General features: G+C 42.9%; 1 protein-coding gene across 1 annotated transcript in view; it reads right to left on the reverse strand.

Moving 5' to 3' along the window:
- BCAS1 (brain enriched myelin associated protein 1) overlaps positions 1-4,389 on the reverse strand; it is a 53,003-nt gene extending 48,614 nt beyond the window's left edge. The window contains exons 1-2 of the mRNA XM_061441984.1: positions 4,286-4,389; positions 3,608-3,714 (exon numbers count right to left, since the gene is read on the reverse strand). The gene's annotated coding sequence lies outside the window, so the exon portion shown is untranslated. The remainder of the gene's footprint in view (positions 1-3,607; positions 3,715-4,285) is intronic.
- Between the last annotated feature and the right edge of the window lie 2,251 nt (positions 4,390-6,640).

Genomic DNA, 6,640 nt, shown 5'->3' on the forward strand with positions numbered 1-6,640 from the left:
TATATATATGCTATGCTTTAGGACTGTGAATTCTTTGGAACCAAACACACTGCAACATGGTTGACAGGCAAACAAGATTGAAGTCAAGAGGAAGGTTCCTATTGACTGGCTCGGTATATATATGTATCTATACTGTTAAAGCTACACAAACAAACAAAAAGGGCAAACTATTCTGAGCCACACCTTGAAAGAGGAAGGTTGGGGGTCAGCTCCAGCCTCAGTGCTCCTCCTGTTGGATGTCCTGCACAACCAGTATGGGTACCAAGTGCCCTTCTGTTTTACTGTTGCTCTGGTTTATGCCTGTGCAATTAGTTAAGCTGCAGAGGTATGGATGAGAGCAACTTTTGGGGAGGTTTAGTTAAAGGAAAGGAGTAGTTTTGCTAAATTGCTTTCAGTAGAATCTGAATGCAAGAAGGGGGGGCAGCTCTCCTTTCAGCCTCAAGTGTCTGCTTCCAGTTACTGTTTACAGAGCTCAGGCTGGTTGTGGGTTTTTCCTAACCCCAATCAACAAACCTCTGCTTTACAGGGATGGTCCAGATCTGGTTTCTATTTTATGCTGCATCCTAGCTGCCATGAAATCCAAGCTGGGCCTCTCTCCAGAGATGGTTATTGTTCTCTGCTAAATGCCTAATGCCGTGCTGGACGCTTAACGGCCCTCACTGATGCTGAAACATGAAATGCAGTTGTGCACTGCTGAGAATCACTGCATAAATAGTGGCTGTAGGGCTGAGCCTTGATTTCAGAGTGCAGTTATTTTACAGGGGTTTTATCTTCTCAGCTGATATTTCCACTATAAATCAGAATTTCTGATTTATGGTGGAAAACAGCCAACGCTTCCTCATGGATGTACAATGGCCTCTTGTCCTTGCTATGTAATTCCGTTTCCTAGCAACTTTAAGTATTATCCAAATGGAAGAGAAGAAAACAAGATTCAAATCCTACTGCTTAGTCTCGATGGTAAATTTAGTGTCTGGTTGAATCTGGAGGATTTACTTTTGTTTTCCATTCACAAGGCCGCCTGGTTTATGCCAGGAGACAACTTAAGCAGAGGACGGAATATTTGCAGGTTACGTGCTTCCTTTTCACATGTGCTGTAAAATCAGTGCATATCTGAAGGGAGCAAGAGAAGAAAATTCGTCTTTAATTTCTTTATTCTGTGTGGCTTGATTCTCAGTTATCCCAGTTTCCTGTTGGCGCACCTCTACTCCCATCAAGTAAGTTATCTTTAACTGGTACAGAGCAGAGATCACAGGCTCCAATATGTGTCATATTTTGCTCTAGGAGAGATTACCCATTTTCTACCATCGAGTTTACAATTCCCACTGAAATAAAACACACACAGTGGTCATGTGGAATTTTTAAGGATTTTCACTCACCAGAACTCTCCCATAGAAAGCTGGATAAGACTGAGGCTATTTTTGCTAAAAATGGCACAAACTTGCTACATAATCCTCTTGGAATATAATCCTGAAACACTCAACACAGTTCTCCACCATGCACATATATATTTCTTCAGACTTTTCCTGTCCTTGCAACAGTAATCGATTATTGTTTTGCATTGAGGTTTGCATTCTGTGCATTACGACTTACTATGCATTGTATTGCAATACAACTGCATGTTTGCTGTGCGCTGGGGTAAAGTGGCTACTGAAGAAAGGTGACAAGTGTGTGGCCATTCCTCGGGGTGCAGAACTCAGTCAGCGGCACAGCCTCACAGTCCTGGCACAGATCCTTTGGTAAAATTAATAAGATAGACTCGTATGTGTGCTTCTGCCCTATTTTAAAGAAAAAATGAAAGGTCACTGCCACCTATAGACAAAACTGAGTATCAGCAGAAGTGACAATGCACACACACAAAATGGTATCGAACTGGCAGAGTTTCAAGCTGCCAAGCAAGTAATGTCACAGCTCTTTGCTTCTGGATAGCATCTAGAAACAGCTGCTGTAAAGACTATTGTGTCTGTCACACCCATGCGTGAGTCTAGACTTGTATAAATGAGCAGCTCCATGTCATTAACATGAAACTGTTATGTTCTTCCCAAAGTGCTCAGGCCTCCAGTATGAAGGCATCAATTTTTCCCTCATTTGAAACACCTTCTCTCAATGCTAAAATTACTCAGTGTGCAGCCAAAGAGGTCTTGTGAAAAATAAGGGGCTCCCGCATGGGTCTCATTCGTGCCTTTCTTCACCAAAGACCACCATTTTGAACAAGAGCTGCCAAAAGCTGAGCACCAATCCCCATTTTGGCACCCAGCTAAAATCCTCACATGAGCAAATGAGTTTATAGAAGAAGCTGAGGTTTCCCAGTGTGCAGGGACTTGCCTGGGAACTGGGAGTCATCAGGAGCTCTTGGGCCATGTGCTTGTTCCCAATGGGGAGAATCAGACACTGTCAACCACTGAGGACCTCTTTCCAGCTGTGAACCCTGTGCTATCTCTCGTGATGCTGCCTTGGTGTCTCCATTGGGTGTTTGTGCTGTCTGGGCTATCATTTATGGTTATTAATTCATGGTACAACCACCAGGTATGACCCATTTGTACTCTTTGTCCTCCATCTGAAAAGCACCAAGCTGGTCTCTGTAGTAAGCTGTGAGTACTGAGCAAACCTTCACCAGACCTGGGAGATGCTGCTGGCAAGATGTCTATTTTATGAGGGTTTTTTGAGGTTATTTTTGGGGATTAAGAAGGGAAAAGAGATGATGCTGATGCTTTTTTTTTTTTTTTCACTCAAAATGAGAGGAAAACCCTTCGAAGCTGAGAGGAACCGGAGTCAGCTCATTCTCATCCTTAAGCTTCCTTTCTAGATACAGATTGTTTGATTAAGTTTCAAGGATATTATCCTGGTGGGGGGGCTCATTCAGACCAGCTGGAATGCAGCCTGACTGGTTTAAAAAGGAACATGAACTACCAGCCTCTGGATCAGACACAGCTTCCTCTGTTCCCTTCTCAAATTATGCTTTACTGCTTCTATTGTAGTGCAGAAAATAATCCAAATGGGAAAATGTAATTTTTAGATAGATTTTTTTTTTTTGCATTATATTATCTATAGTGTACCCCAGCATGAGCTCAAGGCTTGGTAAAATTCTCCTTTTTCTCTCTCTCAAAAATCATTGTTTCAGTGAAAGTTTTGAAAACTATAAGAGAAAATTACAACAAACCCATGACAGACAACCTGACCTTTCTAATGCATTGACCTACCTGGGATATTACAATCACCTGTGCCACAATGTCTATTAATACACAGTTAAAAGTACACAGTTAATTCCTCACTAAAACTTGCCATGAAATAATCAATCTGATTTAGTTCTCTTTGCATCTCATTTCATTGCAGATATGTCGACTCTGTGGGTGTTGGGGAAAGACTTCATTAAACTCGATTCTACTCCAATGGCAGTCACTAGCACTTATTTATTTGTGCAATAGCAGCTTGCCTTGTGGCTGGATCCTTAGCTCTTTAGTCAATCCCTACCCTTTATCCGGCCTCTTGGAAAACAGGTGAACATGGGGACATGTCAGCGTCCAGCTGAGAAGGCAGAAGCTCCTGCTCTGATTCATGTGGAGTCAAGGAAGGACCAATAATAGGACAGAGTTTTAGAAAGTGTCCTTACCTTCCTTCAGTGCAGCTCTCAATTGCTCTCCTGCAGATAAAGGTAACTCAGACACGTGTTGGGTATGATGAAACCAGGGGACAAGTGTGTCTGAGCATTGTCAGTGGCTATGGAGGAGAAAAGGAAACACAATAGACCGTAGTGAAGGGACAGGAGAAGGAAGGCTTGAGATGACTCACCTACAGCAAACAAGAAACACCCAAGAACAATTTGAATAGCCACCTGGCAGCTGGCCGTGCATCCAGGACATGCAGAATTACAGCCCTGAATGCTCCAGGGGCAGTTTTTAATACAGTTCTTTCAGTCACTCTGCATTGAGGCCAAATGGGAAAAGCAGAACAGTTCAAACATTCACACCCTGGCTTTCAGGGAGGGAACAGTTCAACAATACCACAGAGGTGAGCAATCCAACCTTCTGGTAGAAACACTCTGTCTAAGCTGATCTTTCTGTTTTTCTGCCCTTCTGCAGAAAAACCAGTGCACTGAAAGGGAAAGTCTACACCAGGCACTTTAAAGCCCAAACAAAATAAGCCAAGCACATGTGGGAGCTCCCAAGATCATTTAGCACCGGAGCACATACAGGGCTCTATTCCAGCATGGGGCAGAAGTGACAGCAGAGGAAGAGCAAAAGCAAAAGCCAAGAGAAGCCAAACCAACAGCAGCAGCAGCAGCAGTTACCTGGGCAGGGTGGGAGCTGGAGCTGGTCCTGGTGAGGTGCTGCTGGCTCAGCCCCGCAGCTCTGCCCAGGGAGTGCTCACAAACGCTGGGTGCAGACACACAGGGGTGGAGTAGTCCACCCTGCCAGCCCTGCTCGAAATACTTTCTCTTCTTGAGTGTTCTGGCCACCCAGACCTGTTCAAACGCATGCTTGACTTTATGGCTTTGGGGCAGCCCAGCACGGACACTGTTGCTGGAAACTGTTGTGCTGAACACCTAAAAACCTCTTGTGGATTTTCCCCTCAATGGCAGAAAATACCTAATTCCATTTAATGACATGACTGTTTGCTGTAGTCAAAGTGGATCTTAATATCCTCCCATAATGAGCAAACTGACTAAGCGTTTTTATTTCAAACCTCTTGTCACAATTTACTGCTCCCTTACGTGAGTCACTAAAGCCCATGCTCAGACTGGGGGTGTCTGAAGAAGGGAAAGGCTTTTTGTTCGCACCACCTCAGCCAATAAAACTTGGGTTTGGAACTGGGGTTCCCACAGACTGTTGCAATACCAACAAAAAATGCCTTATTTTATAGTTTGAAAAAGCAATGGCAAAAAGTTGTGAAAGACTGACACAAGGCAATACCTTAAACCAGTCTGGGCACTGGCTGGAGCTCCTGTTGCAAGGCTCTGAGAGAGACCAGGATGCTCCCCAACACAGCAGGTGACAGCAGCACTGCTGTTAACACTGCTGTGATGTGAAGATGCTAAAGCACAGTGTCAACTTCTCCTTAATTATTAAGGAAATATCCCCAGGCCAGTGGTTCCCATAAATTCTCTTTAGGCTTTCCTTCATGCAGGCTTGGTGTGCGCAAATCACTGTCAGCTCCAAGTGTTCCAATATATTAACCAGCTTGTTTCAAGTAATGTGTTGTCTGTACGCTATGTCTCGAGATTCAAATAAACTGGAATACCATACCCATGATCTTTCTCCCTATTGACTTGCTTATATCATCCGGGTGGCACTTTTATTTCTGTGTTACTTTATGGTTCTGAATATAATTCTGTTATTAGTCATGATATAGAAACAGAAACGGATCTGTAACAAGGGTGATGCGCTGGCTGTGAATGGTGTCAGGTGCTTCAAAGGATGGTGAAGAAACTGTAATCACGAAAACAGAGCTTCTGATTACATCCACCACCTCAGCAGTGCATGGGAAAATCAGTGGATATTCCAGTTCCCCAGGACTTTAAGCATTGGGTCATCTTTACCATTTTCACTTATTTTATCACCCTAGATATTGCAAATCCTCACCTACTACAAGCTCAGATAACCCCACCCCACAAGTTCAGTTTCATAATCCTGTCCAGAGAAAGAATATGATTTTTGGAATGGTCTCTGGATTCACTTTTTTTTTTTTTAAACTTTACTTTTTGGTTGTCCTCCTGGGGCTCAAATATCATTATGAAGTGATTCTGAAACGCAAGATGTAAATATTTAATTGCAAGAATACTTCATTCCTTGAAGAAAATGTCACTAAGATTCAGTACATGCTTGCACCACACTTTCCTTTCCATGGATCTGTTTGCTCCTAAAATATCATCAAATTCAGCTTTAAAAACTTAATGTGCATCATGAAGGAAAATGATTTGGATTATCGTATACTTCACCTTACGTGCTATGAATATAAGAATAAAATTCACATTTCCTTAAAAAAAAGGCTATTCTTAGAATTAAGCCCAAACAGATGGTAGTTAGCTGAAGGATGTTTGCATACTTTATTTTCCACAGTTTGCCATTATTCATCCAGGCATTTTTTCGCCTTCATGACTGGAATTGTGCAGGAATAATTTAGATACTTTTAAAAGAAAAGGTCACTGCCCAGCTTTGGGCATCTAACACAAGCGCTTCAGTGAGAGGACAGATCTCCTTTGGGTGCTCCATAGGCTATGCTGGACACATCAGGAGGTGGTTGTGACACTCGCCTCAAGTGCATTTCTCTCTCAAGTCTGATCCCTGAATTTTGGCAGCTGAGTAGGATGCTTGCAACCAGGCCATATGAATCCTCTCAGTGTCCCAAGTGTCTTTCCCCATTATTAATGCTAACTGTGTTGAGATCAAAGCCGTTTCTCCCCTCCTTCTCCTAGCTCATCCTTCTCTGACCTGGTTTGGCAGCACTTAAAACAAGAGAAATAACTACTGCAAATATCAGAGGAAATGTCTTTCTGCTGTGACTCCTCCAGCATCAGTGCAATTACACTGAGAGCTAATCTGATGTTCAGTCACTGAGATGCTCTTCTTGATTACACTGGTGTAGCGTTATTAAATTAGAGAGATCAGAGTGAGGTTTATACCGATGTAATTTTTCCCAGTTATGT

This window comes from Pezoporus flaviventris, unplaced genomic scaffold, assembly GCF_033815535.1.
Source record: "Pezoporus flaviventris isolate CSIRO_AGI_PZ_B2104156 unplaced genomic scaffold, CSIRO_AGI_Pfla_v1 ptg000213l, whole genome shotgun sequence".
NCBI classification, from domain to species: domain Eukaryota; kingdom Metazoa; phylum Chordata; class Aves; order Psittaciformes; family Psittacidae; genus Pezoporus; species Pezoporus flaviventris.